General features: G+C 38.4%; 2 non-coding genes across 2 annotated transcripts; both read right to left on the bottom strand.

The window, feature by feature from the left end:
* Positions 1–16,160: 16,160 nt before the first annotated feature.
* On the bottom strand, positions 16,161–16,235 carry Trnat-ugu (transfer RNA threonine (anticodon UGU)). Its single transcript has one exon. It is a non-coding gene; the product is annotated as a tRNA-Thr (tRNA).
* A 365-nt stretch (positions 16,236–16,600) lies between these two features.
* On the bottom strand, positions 16,601–16,675 carry Trnat-ugu (transfer RNA threonine (anticodon UGU)). The gene has a single exon. It is a non-coding gene; the product is annotated as a tRNA-Thr (tRNA).
* Positions 16,676–18,241: the final 1,566 nt, after the last annotated feature.

Below are 18,241 nucleotides of genomic sequence, written 5' to 3'. Positions count from 1 at the left end.
GAGGTCCTGTGAAACTCAGCTCACTCTGTTCCTTCTCGAGATCCACAGTTCCAGAGACAACAGTGCTCTGTTCCTTGACTTCAGGAAGGCATTTGACACTGTTCTGTACTACTGTTTTGTGAATATATGATCATTGCAGATAGAACTCAACACATCACTCCTGACGGAACAAAGCCGACTGTGACGGTAATCCCTGGAGTACTCCAAGAAAGTGTGATAGGTCCATTACTGTTCACGGTATTTAGGGCCTATAAATGATCTAGTCGAATGCCGGATGCTCTTTAAGGTTGTTTGCAGATGATGCAGTTGTCTGTAAGAAAGTAGCAATGCCAGAAGACAGCAAGAATTTGCAGAATGACCTCCAGAGAATTGATGAATGGTTTAGGCACAGGCAGATGACCCTGAACATAAAAAAATGTAACATATTGTGCATACATTCCACTACTCTACAGCTACATTATTGATGACAAACTGCTGAAAATAGTGTTTACCATAAAATATCCAGTAGAAACTGTTGAGACCAACCTTAAGAGGAATGACCACATAAAACAATTAGTGAGAAAAGCAGATGCCAGAGTCAGATTCATAGGAAGAATCTTAAGGAAATGTAATTCATCCATGAAGTAAGTGGCTTAAAAGGAGGTTGTTCGACCGATTCTTGATTATTGTTCATCTATCTGGGATCCCTATGAGCTAGGACTGATAGAAGAGAGAGAGAAGATCCAGCAAAGAGTGGTGCTATTCATCAAGGGATCATTTAGCTCACATGAGAGCATTATGGAGATGCTCAACAAACTCCCTTGGAAGATGTTACAAGAGAGGCATTGTGCATCATAGAAAGATTTAGAATTGAAATTTTGAGAGAGCACTTTCTGGGAAGAGTTGGGCAACATTACTTCTCCCCACATATGTCTCGCATAATTACCGTGAGGAGAAAATTCAAGAAATCAATACTGAGGCTTACCAACCATCATTCTTCCCATGCACTGTTTATGAGTGGAAAGGTGTTGGAGGGCTCCTTTACTTGCACAGAAAGTACCCTCCAGCACACACCAGTAGGTGGCTTGTGGAGCATAATGTCTATGTCAATGTCGATGTCATGGTAACTAACTGGTCACAAGTAATGTAGCAGGTTTGGAATAGATTAGCAAATACATTAACATCAATGTTGATATCAGCTACTCAGCTGAGTGCCCACATCACACAGTCCATTTCCTTAGTCCCACTGGCAAAATACAGTTTGACTGAGAGGAAGAGTAATTTCAATTACATAAAAATAAGGTGATGTAAAACCCAAAAATTATTATTAAGAACCACTCTTAAACTGTTTAGCATGTAGAAGCCATTTACCGAAATCTTCAAACACAGTTGTGTATAAATGAGATATAAAATCAGTAATCAGTGAGTTTAGACAGACAGTAGTTCACAACAATCAAACAGTCATGGTAGTGAAGAAAATTGGTCCATTCTTGGATGTTCAGTGTCCAATGTATTAGTGTCCATAGTTGGTTGTTCAGATTCATGTTGATCTTTCATTATAAATGTTTTGGTTAGTGACTTGATAATGTTTAAAGTATAAAGATTCCAGATTTTAGCTTATTTTGAGTATAATATTTGTTTAACAATGAGAATAGGTAGGACACCTGGCTGTAAGGCCTCTATATCTTGAGAGGCTCAACTTGAGAAAGATGAATGAAATCAACACAATTTGCACACTGACAGTCTCTTATTTTTTTCATGTAATTACACTTGAGTCTGTGAAACTCTTGGTTTTAGATTTAAGAAACCGAAAAGCATTATCAAAAGGGTAGCTGGTCACAAGTAATGTAGCAGGTTTGGAGTAGATTAGCAAATATGAACATAGTTCAAATATGACAGAGAATTACAATTTTAATAATTTCATGTGACACTGACACTTCAGCACAAGGTCCTCCCCCTCGCAATATAACAGGCTGTATCCAAAATGCATATTGTAGCAGCTGACTTTGCTATCATATTAATCCCTGCTACTTACTCCTGCTAGTCAGAATTAACATACAATAGATGGAGTGAGGGTGGTGAGGAGAGAAAGAAAAGGAAAGGGATTATTGATGTCAGTTGCATCAGGACATTACATGGAATTAGTGGCAACGAGTGAAAATGGATGCTGGACAGTGATTTGAACCCAGGATTTCCTGCTTACTAGGCAATTGCGTTAACTGCTGAGCCACCTGGACACAGTGTTTATCATAGCTGCACAGACTATCCTGGCACTCTTCTCAGCCAACCCATACTCCCATCTAGCACCATCTATCCACAGTCCCTGTCCATGTCCTCCATGCTCGCTACGTGGAGATTCCTGCAGAAGGTCAGACATAATCGTGCATCTACACTGAAGAAGGTGGATACATCATCCATTGAGGCAAATCAATTATATGGATGCATGGTGTCTGTTCTTTCGGACATTTTGAATCAGTTATAAGAAAGCAGCTCGTGGTCTTGTGGTAGTGTTCTCGCTTCCCGAATGTGGGGTCCTGGGTTCGATTCCCAGCAGGTTCAGGATTTTCCACTGGCCCCAAGATGACTAGGTGTGTTGTTTCGTCTTCATCATCATCATCATTCATCCCCTTTCCGATCGGAGGAAGGCAACGGCAAACCACCTCCATTAGGTCCTTGCCTAGTACAGTGGTGCAGGTCTCCCGCATCGTTCCCCTATGCTCTGTCAAGAAGCATGGGACATCATCATCATATATGAAAGCATGGTGTCTGTTATTCTGGAAATGTCCGAAAGAACAGACACCAAGTATTCACATAATAGACTCACCTTGATGGTCAATGAATCCACCTTTTCCAGGGAAGATGCACAATTATGTATGGCCTTCTGCAGGAATCTGTACATAACAAACATGGAGGACATGGACAACGACTGCGGATAGCTGGCACTAGATGAGTGTGTGGGTAGCCCGAGAAGCATGACAAAACAGTCCTCTCAGCTGCAATAAACACTGTGTCTGGGTGATACAGTGGTTAACACAACTGCCTAGTAAGTAGGAGATCCTGGGTTCAAATCCCGGTCTGGTGCACATTTTCACTCATCCCGCTGATTCTACATGACGTCCTGATGCAGTTGGCATCAATAATCTCTTCCCTTTTCTTTTCTTTCTTCCACCATCAATTTACACATAATGTATCATACCTATGGATTCTGCACGGTGTCTATTTTTTGGGACATCTCCTAAAGATCAGACACCATGCATTCATATAATCTAACATATGAGTCATTAAATTCCCAAAAATTTTCTGCGATTTCACTACTGCAGCGCTGCTAAGTGGCAGGCCTGTTTAAACACAACATTTTGCAAAACGATTGTGTATATGTATTAAGGAGAGGAGAAGCACATTAAAATATGGTCATATTTCAGTGCTTATTGTGCCGCTATAAACTGCAGCATCAATCAAAAATATAATCTGGAAATCTCTCTTTCTTGATTTCTAAACAATGCTGAGAGATATGTCAGTAATGTTATGAATAACAAATGGTCGTTTTAGTGATGGCTAGTTATACATTTGGGTATGCAAGAAAATGTTTAATGTTTCGATGTGTTCATAGTGTCTCCAGAACTTTGGCTCTTAATGAGAATCACAAAATATTAACCACCATTTCATGATGTTACTATTATATAACTGTTGTTGGATAGTATCCTCAACAACAGATTGTAGGTGTAATGGGAGTCTATATGGTTTTCGAGCAATTGGCCTAGTGCCTCCAGTAGAAATTTCATGCTGTACAAGGTCAGTTACTTGCTAATATTGCCATTCCTTGAACAAACAAACTTAATCTTCTAAAATTGGGCACAAAAGATTCCACTCTGAATCAGACAAATGTGCTAACCTCTCAAATAATTGGTCTTTAAGTAAAGGCATGACTGTACAAACTTTCCTTACAGGCAACTACTTCTTTCTCTCTCACACTTGAACTGATTCCCACACTCAGATTCTTCCTCTACTACCTCCTAACCACTAGCAGGTGTTGTTCCACATGGAATCTGTATATTTCTTTGCCAAAAATTATCAATGAATGCAGGGAACCAAAGTTCTTTCCCACTCTCTCTGTCTTTCTTATAGTACTTTTCTCATGAATTTGTAACCTGTCAAGAACATCATACTGGCTGAGCAGACCAACCAGAAAGATGAATCTCAGCAGTGTTTGGGTTTCTAAACATTTAAGCAGACAATTTTCTCAATGCCACCAGTGATTGCAACAAGTAAGTGTTTCTGCTGAAGCCTGTGAATGAGACCTCATTCCACAAGTTTCTGCAGGCCTGGCTGAATTGAACAATGTGTGTCCTATCGTCTATCGCACCCTAGTGCTGTTGCAAGAAATCATTCCGAAGAATGACATTGCAGTCCCTCCTGCATCTTCCAACCTCCACATCAAAACCATAATTCCTACCATCTATCTGTAAACTCACTATACATGTTCCTGTGGATATGATAACTTCTTTCTGTAGTCGATTGATACTACAGCACAATTGCTTGAGCTCACACCTGTCACTATGAGAAACAAGCAATAGACTAATTTGAGCCCCTGCGTGTACAAACACTTTGACAATCTTTCCTCTGATCCTACCATCTAAAATTACATTAACTACCTCATCTACATTTCCATATTGGACAGAATTAATTATTCTTACTGGGGGCAAGGACAGGTGGCAGGGGCTGCCTCCCTACTGTTTCCCCACTTGGGACCTGCATTTTGTTGATGCTGTGGGCAGCTGTTACTCGTGTGTCCTACCACATGTCATATGGTATGACATGACACCTGACAGTGTTTGACTGTATGATTAGGTTTACCATACAGAAGGTATCATTCACAAAAACATGATGTGGGTCATTAATTCCTGATGGATTGCAAACTAACCATCCTGCCTCTTCGCACAACAAAGGTAATTTTACTGCTTCATGTAGCAAAGTAGGCTAGGCCACTTTGACTTCACTACCTGTCTACTGGTCTATTGTATGCATGGAAACATTGATTATCCTAGCCTCAGCTTCCTCAGTTAGTACCTCATTGTACATAACCACCCATCCCACCAAGAATGTACAACACAACACAGTTTGTATTCAATCAGCAAAAACTTCAAAATTTTCACTCAGCTTTTGCCATAGTGTACATAAGAAGTATGTGTAGTAAATGACTCCTCATTTTTTCTGAATATTGCTCTGCTAAACTGTGTGACAGGGCTTCAAAAACTCCTCTATCTCTTAATGCATCAACAGATTCATTCAGCTCTTGATAAGATGATGCAAAGATTGGAACTTTCTTTAAGTGTCCAGAAATGGAAAATTGTGCACTTCACAAAAAGAAAAAAAATTAGTATTCTATGCCTATAATATGAATGAGTCACTGTTGGAATTGGTCAACTGATAAAATACCTGAGGGTAACACTTTGTAGGGATATGAAACAGAATGATCACATAGGCTCAGCCGTGAGTAAAGCAGATAGCAGACGTCGGTTTATTGGTAGAATACTGGAGAAGTGCAATCAGTCTACAAAGGAGATTGCTTACAAATCACTCATGTAACCCATTCTAGAATAATGCTCAAGTGTGTGGGACCCATATCAAATAGGACTAACAGGTGATATTGAACACATACAGAGAAAGGCAGCACTAATGATCAGGGAGAGTGTCACAGAGATGCTGAAGAAACTGAACTGGCAGACTCTTGAAGATAGACGTAAACTATTCTGAGAAAGTCTACTACAAAGTTTCAGGTACCGACTTTAAATTATGACTTTAGTAATATACTACAACCCCATATGTATTGCTCATATAGGGATAATGAGGACAAGACTAGAATAATTACAGCATGCACAGAGCATTCAAACAGTAATTCTTTCTGTGCTTCATACATGAATGGTATGGGAAGAAACCCTAACAACAGAATGAGACCTTCCCTCTGCCATGCACTTCATGGTGGTTTGCATAGTATAAATGTAGATGTAGGGGTATATATAGATGTAGATTCTATGTATGTGCTTGCATTACCTGACAGATTTAAGCTCACTATGTTCAGCTGAAATCTGTCCAGTCAAGTGCAAATATGCACTACACCTTGAACACTCCATAGGAAAGTAGTGACATTATCATTTGGTTTTCCGGAAAAAGTAGGGATAAAAGTTACAGCAGGGAAGCTGCTTACAATGGTTGGCACAGATGTTAAAGAACTAGCTGCAGAGTTCCTTGAGGGTCTTGCAGTTGTCTGGCTAGCTTTTTGTTTTGTTTCATGTCTTTGTGCCAACTCACTGCACTATTCCCTTAACTCTAGTTTCTGGAGAAGTTTATTAATTTGTTCATTTGAAGCAGCAGCAGGGTCTGAGCTGATAGGAATGTGGGAATAACAGTTACTTAAGGGGACCTCGATGTGAAAATGACTGAAAAATAGAAAAAAAATTTATCACCATCTGAAAGACAAATTTCTCCCATTTCCAAAAATGTGTGCATTATCAACTTTCAAATTGTTTATTTGTTCTTAAGTGCACTTTGAACAAAAGCCTGTACACCAGTCACATCTCCTTTCAGTTCACTGTCGCACTGCCACAGTCATGCAAACAATAAAGTCAAGACTTTGCAGATACGAAATTGTTTAACAGATGTCTACATGGCCACATACAGAACCATAATAAGAGTTTCAACAGTTGTGTGTGGCAACAAGTACCAAAAACAGTGTTTGTTGGAAGGACGGTACTCAAAATAGGTGTGATGGATGCTGTCATCTGTTTCAATGATGGTGCAATTAGCAGGACAAAAATAATGGACAAATTGGTCATCTAACCAGGAAATAATATGATATTTCCTCCAACTGCCATAGATTGTCAGCAAGTAGTTAAAGCTGAAAGGCTGCGGAGGCCACCATTGAAGAGTTCAGAGTAAGGAAAGGACTCCTGAAAAAGTTTAAAGGATAAAGAAACAGCTGGCCAACAAGAATATGCTGTTAGAATGTTCTGAAAGAGGCATTCGGTGAGTCAAAAGCACTATGAACAATCTTTTCTCATTTTCTCGAAACTACATTTTCCGAGCTTTAGGTATATATATCTTCACTATGGTTTGAGCTATGTTCACCAAATTTCTCCCAAGTGAAGAATGGTATATTCTCATTGTATTATGCCTCACACATTGCAGAAAATTTCTATGTTTGTCATTCTGCATGTAATTTTAGTGGTAATTTCTGAGTAAAATAATTATGTGGTTCTGTTTCCTCAGGTGCACTACAAACTACAAAACAAGAGGCATAATGTGTTCCTATGAATGATGACAGCAGCCTGCCCCAGTATGAATGCTGTTAGATTGATGATGCATCAGAAAATAGAACCAGAAATGAAACGAGTGTTATAAAACCATCTATTAGACAAAATGTTGTAATTCTTAAACTATAACTGACAATTTAATAAATTTCCTTGTACAGCTTCAGTTAATGTCATTCAGTGTTGGTACAAAACTGCAACTTCCTCCATGTTTCATGTCATGGGTAACGCGCACCGAAAGCGAAGCATAAAAAAACAGGCCGTTCACATCCACGTCCCCTTAAAGACCACAAAACTTTATCAAAAGGGGTTGTAGTACTCAAAAGTCAGAGCCTAATTACAACAGTGTCCAGTGATGATTCACAATGAAGTGGCAACAGAGTGCAAATATACATTGCTAGCAAAATTTACTTTAACTTTCAATATGTAGCACAGTGACAGTGATGGCACATGGTATGGGCTGTCTACGTTGGCAATGATGATGCCAGGTTGAAAGTGTATATGATGAGCAGGGTCCTCCTAGATCTGGCTGCATCACTGCATCCAGCATTGACCTGCACTGATGGCCCCTACTCTCACTGATTTCAGGTGTGGTAGCAGTGGCAGCACATCAGGTGGAACTGGCATCCATATCACAATAGCATCTGGTAGACTCTATATCTGGATCACAATAACAAAGCGATTGACATCTACCTGTTTACAGGGGTGTTACTAGGACTGCTGATATTTTAAAAAATATTGGGAATCCAATATATCAATGTTTAAAAAATATCATTATTGGATCTCGATGTATCAGCAGAGATAATATTGACATATGTGCCTATAAAAATATTGGCTGCACGTTGCAAATATACTGCTGGTATTAGAGCTGTATATTTAAGCATTTGTTTATTATTAGATAGTCTGTAAATCAACATGTTAGCAGCCTGCCTATACCCCTTAGAGCAAGAATTGAATGCACGTTCACACTTTGCAAAAACCACTTTGCTAACAATAATAACTGCATGTAAGTGGTACAATAAAATGTGTTTGATGGGTCCATCATTCAGTTTTGTCACATAGCTGATTTGTCTGGAACACTTCATGTCAACTTCCTTGCTTTGTCATTTCTGCTAACACCAGCTGTAGTGTCAAAATTGTATAGTGAAGTTAAACATTACAGTTTCTGTTGATAGTGCAGAGCACCAATTATGTCAGCATTTCCCCCTCACCCATCTCCACCCACTGCAACAAACAATCATGTTATATAGATTTTTGTTAATCATTTTCAGCAACTGTTTTTGAAGAATGTCAATGTGAAGAAATAGCACACTAGTTGTGTTAAAAATTGTTTTTTAACACAACTGCTATGCTGTTTCTTAACATCAGAAATATTGTTATTTGATTCACATCACCACCCCCAAGTGCAATCAGAGTTGTTCTTTTGTGTCACATGTACTTGCTTCACACAGTCAAGGAGAGAGATTGGACATCATGAAAGCTCAAAACGCAGTAAGAACCCTTCACACAGTGAAAGTGAAATCTTGCCCTACTACAATTTCAATCATTTTCTGAAAACTGTGAAAAAAATAATATAAAATAAAAGTATTGGCACTTGATATTGCATTTTGATATATCAGGGGAAAAATATTGCTGATATATACCAATATTTTGTCAACAGCCGTAGCTGCTACCATAGTAACAGCCAATCAAAGAACACACTTGGCTGCCCTTCTTGTTTCGTTCACTGCTATCAAATAGCTCTGCTACTGCTGGTAGCAGCCACTGTAGCCAGTTGTAAACAATGCTTGTGGCTAGTAATGAAAGCAGTTGTGGTCCATTTCATTGTGTGCTTCATTTCTCCGTGCGATAAGTTTATTGTGCACTACAGAAAGTCTGAAGCTTGTAGTAAAAGTGTGCAAAAAAGTGTGGCTGCTAAACTGAAAGTTCAATGATCATCAAACACATGAGTTTGTGTGCTCAACACAGGAATATTTTGAGAACAAGAGAGAGAATGCTGCAACTCTAATGCCTCCAACAAAAGTAGTCAAAAGAACTGCAAATGCATTGAAGATACATAAAAAATACTGTTCTCAAAATTTGTAAGGAGAAATACTGTGCAGACAGGAAACAGCCTGGTTCATCCAAACTTTGGACACCTGGTAATAAGAGAAGAATAGAACCACACATGGAAAACTTGGAGTCTTTTGAACATGATGCTGTTCATCACCACATATTTGGATATTATGAGAGAAAAGAACATACATATATAAAAAAAAGCTGTGCATTCCTCTTCATGAGACAGTGTTATTCAATGGCAGCAAGATGTCTCTGTTACCAGTCATCAGAGCCCTTGGTTTTTGGTATAAAGAAAAATAATGAACAGAAAATTATGATAGAGAGGGGTGACATGGTAAGGTAGCATTGTCAATTTTGAAGAAATAGCACTAAAGTGCCATTTGAAGACATTGTGTGGCTTGACAAATCCTAGATAAAGTTTGGTCATCTCATCAGAAAAGACTGGACAGACGATAGCTTTTGTGGAAGCTCTGTTGTTCCATTGGGAAAGGGGGCAAAAATTATTGTCTTTGATGCTGGAAATACATCTGGTTTCATATCTAACTGTCTCCTCATTTACAAATTGACGAAAATAATTGACCACAATGAGATGGATGATGATAGTTTTCTGAAGTGGTTCAGTGAGCAACTATTGGGTACCTTAAATTGGGCATCTGTCATTGTAATGAATAATTCACCATACTACTCAGTTATATATGATAAAGCTCCAATAATGACAACAAAAAAAGTCAGCATTATGGTTGAGTGGTTGAAATACCACAATGTAAAAATTCAGGATAATTTACATAAGGTGGAGCTTATGGAAATACTGAACAAGTTCTTAGGTTTCTATGACACAACTGTAACTTCAATGCCATTGAAATGATGTGGACACAGATTAAACATTATGTGGCAACTAATAACAAAAGCTTTAATGTGGCAGAAATTCAAAGCCGATTAAAGGAAGCAGTAGTACAAATAATGCCAGGGAAGTGGAGTAATTTGTGCACAACACAGAAAAGGTTGTTAAAGAAGCATGGAGAACTGAAGTGAGTGTTCGCAGTAATATTGAAAATATAATTAAATCCTTGGGTAATTCCAGTGACTCATCCACGAACCAGAGCTCAGATAATGACAGTGTTGAAGAAGAAAGTGATTCTGAATTCAGTGGCGTTTACCTTTTGCCTTAATTCATCTTTATTTTTGTGTTTATGTTTTGTATGTTTGACTGAATGGTGTGTACTGCATTTGCACAATAAATCTCAACTCAATGTTGCATTTCTGATGTAAAATTGCAAATGAGGTGTGCGTCCATGTTGATACTAGATAGGAGTATGGGAATAGCTATTATGGATGCTACAATAATAGTGAAATAGCCACGGTTATTTTTGTGACATATTCCTATACTTCTATCTAGTATCAACATGTGCACGCACCTGACTCGCAATTTTACATTGCAAATGCAACATATTATGCCTTGCTGGATCACACAGGAAGCTAGTCACAAAAATACCTGTGGCTATTTTACTATTATCATAGCATCCATAATAGCTATTCCCACACCCCTATCTAGTCTTATCTCACTATTAAGGAATACTTCTCTACACAAGTATGACACTCTACATGTGCTCTACAATGACCAATGACTGATGAGTATTCAAGCAGTTTATATTATTTTAATGTTGTTAGTTATTGTATTGAACAATTCATACCCATTTTAAGACACCTTTCATAATGAATACAACTGAATGTGATCCATTCTGATTATTGTAAAAGACAATGTGCTTCCTGTTTCTTTTGTTGACATATACAAATAATAATAACACAGTATCATTTTATACATGGGAGTGTGTTTGTTAAGCCACAGGGATATTATGATCCTGTAAAGCAAAGTCAATACCATGCATTAAAAGGTGATGTGAGAAGGTAGTCCAGTAAGCAACTGTAAAACTGTTGCTACTGCAGTCATATTGTGCATGCATGCGCCAGCAAACCACGAACACGCCCCCTTCCATACTCAACTGTGCTTCACTGTCAATCACTTTGTTATTGTGATCTGGGTATAAGGAATGTGCTATGGCACTTTTTTTCTTCTCCATCTTGTTCGTTGTTGATCATTGTATTTGGTCATTGCAGACGTCACATGACATCCGTTCAAGTTCATTTGTTGATCCTTCCACTCAGTTTTTTTATTACAGAGGCCAACCGGCTCTCTGATCGAACATGCTGAGCTATTGTGCCGGCATTTTTTTTTAGAACTTAGAACTACTTAAACCTAACTAACCTAAGGACATCACACACATCCATGCCTGAGGCAGGATTCAAACCTGCGACCGTAGCGGTCGCGCGGTTCCATACTGAAGCACCTAGAACCGCTCGGCCACCCCGGCGGGCACACTAAAGGGCCACCTGCAACCAAACTGCTGTGGCGTTGTGACCCACGCGTGTCTTCATGTAGTGCTGCGCATATGCGCACATCTAATAGCCAAACAAAAGGTGGAAAACACATTGTGGTGTTGCCTGTCCCAGCTGCCACACTGTCTATGACAATAAGGCAATGCTACAGGCTAAATGACATGAAACCAACTCTCTCCCATGTAGTTTGTGGTGTGGTAACCACCTGAAAAGGGAATAAACTTTCATATACCAGATTGAATGGCTCATTTGGATCCTACAGTCCAACACCAGATTGTCCAGGACCAGATGAGGGCAAACAAACTTTCAATGAACTGAAAAAAAGACCTGATACAATGTTAAAAGGAGCAAAACAACATGCTGTTCTCCACTAACAGTTGGGTAGTCTATCTAAGGAGAGTAATAAGTTGGTAAGGAATTTTATGGACAGAATATGAAAAGTGAATGTGCAGACAAGTGGATTGGGGGAAGATGATGAGGCAAATAGAGTCACACTCCAGGAAGAGGAGTAGAGGACACTGGATGTATTTTTAAGAAGCTTAGCATCTGATATATCTAGAAGAATGAGAATGGGTACCCCAGATTTATGCTCTGTGGTCAGAGCAGACACAGAGTTTGAAGAAATTGATGTAGTAACAGGAATATGGAATAAGAGAGTAGTGTTCTCACTAATGTGAGATGTTATCGATGTGGGAGAATGGGATATGTGCAGAGGCAACATCGCCAACCTCACTGCGGTATGGTCGAACACCATCAATGTGATTTTAGGAATGATAAGGAGAAACAGGAGTTGAATAAATGGGTGTTAAATGTAAATGGAAACTCCACCACCCACCACGTGGAGTTCTTAATAAATTTTGGTGCAATTAGTGTGGATGCAGAGGTGGAATGTAGTGTAGTGGGAATAGTGGAGAGTAAGAAGAACAAATTTTTATTGGACACAGGGGCACATGTGTTGGTAGCAAGTATGGACCTTATGCATCAGAGGTGATTAAATGCCCCACACTATTATTCATTTGTCATTGGAGATAGTGATATAGAGTCTTTGGGTTCAGCAGTGGTAAATTTTCAGAGGGAATGCAGAGTTTTAAGCAATAAGTGGAAGTTAGACCCTTCATAATTACTGGTTACTGCATGATGTTAGGATTAGACTTTCTGATAATGTGCCATGCCAAAATTGACCATAGGTGACATAGTAAAATTTCCAATTGGACCACAGATGTACTAATTACAAATATTAACGTGTTTTAGGTATATAGAAGAGGGACCTCTCCTGAGAACCTGTGTAGCAGCTTTTGATGCAGCAGCCTCTACTTTCTGCAAAAATTGATGTTGTTGTTTTGTGTGTACCTCCTGTACTCATTCACATTAGACTTGTTGTGACAAGTGGCTAAGCACAGTGGCTAAGGTTCACAGCTACCACACAAGTAGTCTGATTTGAATACTGCAAGTGAACTTTCTTATGGGAACAAGGAGCAAAAACAGTCACTGTCCGGAAAAAATATTTTAACAGTATTAGTCATTTCTTCAAAGAACAGCATAATGTTACTGCATCAGAAAGATATTTCCTTAATTTTTCTTATGTATGTAAGAACCACCTGGGAAACCTGGTGCGACTGTTCAAAAAAGAGTTGATGAGATGGCTCATAAATTAAAAAAAAAAAAAAAAAATGTAATTGCAACCTACACAAAAACAGGGAAGTTTAGAAAAGCGTTGAGTGAATGGTTTTATTTATCCATAAGTGAAACAAGAAAAACTTCTTTATATTATTGATTTGTGGGAAACACAGACTGATCAGTCACTTTATGATCAAATCTTTCTAGATGAAAGAAAAGTGAGCACACACACACCATGAAAATTATCCCATCCAAATGTGCAATACTTTTCCAACCCTGTGATGTCTACATTTTTGCAGGTGGGTTAAAGTTTTCACAAAAAACACTCAAAGTGCTCCCAGCCTCCAATTAATCTGTGTTCTATTTCCCCCATCCCATCTTCAATTTGTGCTTTCAACATTTCTTTCTAACCTCCATCTCTTCTGTTTCCATTGCATTCTCTGGCCCTACCATTGTGATTTTCATGTCTAAAGTTTTCATGATCCCTTCTGTAATTCTCACCAGTGAAACCACAATCCAACTCCCACAGTGATAGTTCTCATGGCTAAAGTTTTGTGAATGATGTCTCTTCACAACTCTATCTAATTAGCATAGGCTACACATTTAAAAAAACTGATCAAGTGAATCATCAGGCCCATGAAGTAGATCTCACTAGATCTTTCAGGCTACCTTGTCATGAGTGCATCTATCTGAGCCATTTCGCCAACAAGGTTATCTAAGTGTACTTATTTCTTCAACTGATTCCTGGAAAGTCTTTTGTAGTTCCATTTCTCTCTCTGAAAGTAGGCCCATTCAAAAATTCACTCATAATTCTAGCTTGCTCAATAGAATGTAATTAACACAAGGAAACCTTTTCACTGGTAAACTGGACCACATTGTACCACTATTCATACATAGATTTTTTGATGCAAAATTTTCCTGAGTTCCATTTACCATTTAATCCATCATATTCTCATTTTTTGTAACAAATTGTTGTATGTACCTAATTTATTTTTGAATCTAATTTAGTTATCTTTCCCTCTGTTTCTGAACATAAATTATTAACCTTCTCCTTTACTGCCTTTCATATAGATCTTAACTTTTCAATGTCCTTTCTCTGCTTAAAACTATCTTTGACAAACCCATATTCTAAGATTATGACTCTATTTTCAACAACATCTGTTTTGGAATGCACACCCTTTAAGCTAGCCTCTGTCTTGTATTTTAATTCTGAGATTTAATTATTGATTTGCTCACTACTTTTTACCAATTTGGACTTTAAAAGAACGTTATTGGATTTCATAGTTGACTCTGAGTGGTCACTGTTGGCTTTCTTTGTTGATTCTAATGTACTTTGCAGTTCTGATTTTAAAGAGTCATTGTTGGTTTTCATAGCTGATTGTAGATCTATCATTTGATAACATAAATTCCCAATTTGCCCCAACACTGATCTAATCAAATCATCAGGTCTGTTTTTTATCAACTGGCAAATTGTCTGAATCCTTGCTCATACTTGATACCTGCTTCCTCCCACCTGCAGCTTGATTCACTATGTCTTCACTGATGGCCATTTTTGTTAACCTGATCACAAACCATTTATTTATTTATTTATTTATATTTATTTATTTAACCTGGCAAGATTAGGGCCATCAGGCCCTCTCTTACATCTAACCAGGCATTCTACTTAGTTTATATTCATAAATACTAGTAGGCATGTTAAACTACTTCTAGTACAAAAGGTGAAATAAACAATTACAAAGGCACACCTGGAAAAATACATACATATAGAGTTTATATTCGTAGATCATAAGTACTGTTATAATTAGACATTATTGAAGAGACAGATTTTAGATAGGAGTGCTTGCAGCAGGGAGTATGAGGGAGACTGATGGTGAAGGGAGGAGAAGAATAGAGAGACATGATGAAACATAATTAAGGAAATATAAAGGAAAAGAAGATTGCATGGCTAATAGAGATAGATGAAGAGGAAAGCATCTCAGGAGCAAGATAGGAGAAGCTAGCTTTGCTAGCTTTAACCTAGAAATAGGAGATCTTGAACTTAATATACTTATATTTATTTCTGCTCCAGGTTGATGTTTGCAAGTCCTCTGTTAACTTCTTACTTTTAATTTGGCATTTCAATTTTTCTTGAAATAAATATTGACCACTAAGTTCACAACTAGATTCTATTTTTCTTACATCTTTTTGCTGCAGAAACTATCTTTTTCAAAAGTACTTTTGAGGATAGATTACTTTTAATTATCATCTGAAATAGACAACAAAATTAACATCTTCTTAACAACAAAGTATCCCTGCATGAGACACCCAAATCTAACAGTCCTGTCCCCACAGTGCAATTAAAGAGTAATTACTGAAATGGTTTCATTTTAACAATAACAGTTCTTCATCTGTACTATCAGACATGTATTAGTGTATGATGTGAAACAGCACTGTAGAATAAAAGTTCCAGCATTGGTTATTGCATGAACAAGATCACAATAAAACACTCATCTGAGCGTTTTGAAGAAGTTCATGGCTCAGTCCACAGTCCAACATATTTTGGGGTATGATTCTTCAGAAGGCTCAGGCTTGAAATGTTTCAGTGAAGATACTAATTTGTAGATAATAAAGCATCATGGTTTAATTTCAAGATCAATGTATCCAACAAATCTTATTTTAACTATATATGATGGTAGTATCTGTTCCCGAAAGAACAGTTACCGTGGATGACCATGCAGCTTTGCTAGAAATGAAATGATAATTAAATGGACACCCTAGCTGCAAACAGGCGTTTATGTACTTCATTGTGGACATGTTGAAACTGTGTGCCCCGACCGGGACTCGAACCCGGGATCTCCTGCTTACATGGCAGACGCTCTATCCATCTGAGCCACCGTGGGCACAGAGGATAGTGTGTCTGCAGGGACTTATGCCTTGCACGCTCCCCGTCAGATCCACAATCCCAACATGTCCACACCACTACATTCGTAGTGCGCCTAATAGATGTTTGCCCATCATACTCATTACTCGTGGCAGATTAATCTACCAAGTGCCGTATGAGTTCGGGCATAGCGTGTGCGTTCGCACAAGAAGGTCAATGGCTGGGAAGCCATATTTTAACTATATATGACGATAGTATCTGTTCCCGAAAGAACAGTTACCGTGGATGACCATGCAGCTTTGCTAGAAATGAAATGATAATTAAATGGACACCCTAGCTGCAAACAGGCGTTGATGTACTTCATTGGGGACATGTTGATAATGTGTGCCCCGACCGGGACTCGAACCCGGGATCTCCTGCTTACATGGCAGACGCTCTATCCATCTGAGCCACCATGGGCACAGAGGATAGTGTGTCTGCAGGGACTTATCCCTTGCACGCTCCCCATCAGATCCACAATCCCAACATGTCCACACCACTACATTCGTAGTGCGCCTAATAGATGTTTGCCCATCATACTCATTACTCATGGCAGATTAATCTACCAAGTCCCATACAAGTTCGGGCATATCGTGTGTGTTCACACAAGGAGGTCAATGGCCGGGAAGCCATATTTTAACTATATATGACGGTAGTATCTGTTCTCGAAAGAACGGTTACCGTGGATGACCATGCAGCTCTGCTAGAAATGAAATGATAATTAAATGGACACCCTAGCTGCAAACAGGCGTTGATGTACTTCATTGGGGACATGTTGAAAATGTGTGCCCCGACTGGGACTCGAACCCGGGATCTCCTGCTTACATGGCAGATGCTCTATCCATCTGAGCCACCTTGGGCACAGAGGATAGTGCGTCTGCAGGGACACGAGTAATGAGTATGATGGGCAAACATCTATTAGGCGCACTACGAATGTAGTGGTGTGGACATGTTGGGATTGTGGATCTGACGGGGAGCGTGCAAGGGATAAGTCCCTGCAGAATGAAGTACATCAACGCCTGTTTGCAGCTAGGGTGTCCATTTAATTATCATTTCAAATCTTATTTTGTTATAGTCACTGATTTTCTAATTGATATTATTGGATTTTTTCTTCATTGTAGAGATATAAAAACTGACATTTTGTGTTAGACACAGTGTTTGCAGTTCATAGTTAACAAAGTAATATATGACTCCATCTGAGAAGAAAATTGGTCCAACACTTCACTTTTTATGACAGTCCTCTCTCCATTACTCTCAAAGACTACTACTCAGTAACTAAACAAAGATAGCAGAACTCAGTGCAGAGCTTCAAAGATACATTCTTACCATATTAACATTATGATATTTTCTGGTATTTATGAAAAATTACAACAGTTCTTATTTTTATGAATAATGAAATGTTACAATGGACTTTTCATAATTAAATACCATTTTTTCCAATGTAAAATATATGCCAATTTTCAGTCAAAAGAAATAATAGAAATTTATATGATAATTGACATTTTTGAAAGTCAAAGGTAAAACTGTACTTCCAAAATATTACCAGTACAGAAAACATTTAAAAGAAATAAATTTTGCCTAAATGTTTTTCTACAATGCAGTGATTCCAAAGGTTCCCTTATTCAGTATCAGCTTTTCAATTTTTAAAAACACATAGTTAAAAAATGGATGGATTCATAGACTTAATCAATCAGAAAATGTATCATAGTTTTCTTTTGAACAGAGCTGTAAGACAAATGCAGGTGCATTTGGATTCCTGACTCTGAGATATGCTTACATTTGAGCTGACTATTACAGAGGTGATTTGTTATGATGGATCAAGACTTGCCTTACACTGTATCCCTTCATTTGCACAGCAAAGATGATAGGCAAATGCACAATTATAGAGCTTGCACAAGGAGTCACTGAAATACACAGCTTCCAACTAAATACCAGAAATTCAACTGAAGATATGAACAGTGGATTCACACATATACCAAATAGAATC

Source organism: Schistocerca cancellata, chromosome 4 (genome assembly GCF_023864275.1).
Source record: "Schistocerca cancellata isolate TAMUIC-IGC-003103 chromosome 4, iqSchCanc2.1, whole genome shotgun sequence".
Taxonomy (NCBI): Eukaryota; Metazoa; Arthropoda; class Insecta; order Orthoptera; family Acrididae; genus Schistocerca; species Schistocerca cancellata.
Note: the sequence above shows the minus strand (reverse complement) of the source record. Positions and strands in the feature narration are given on the sequence as shown.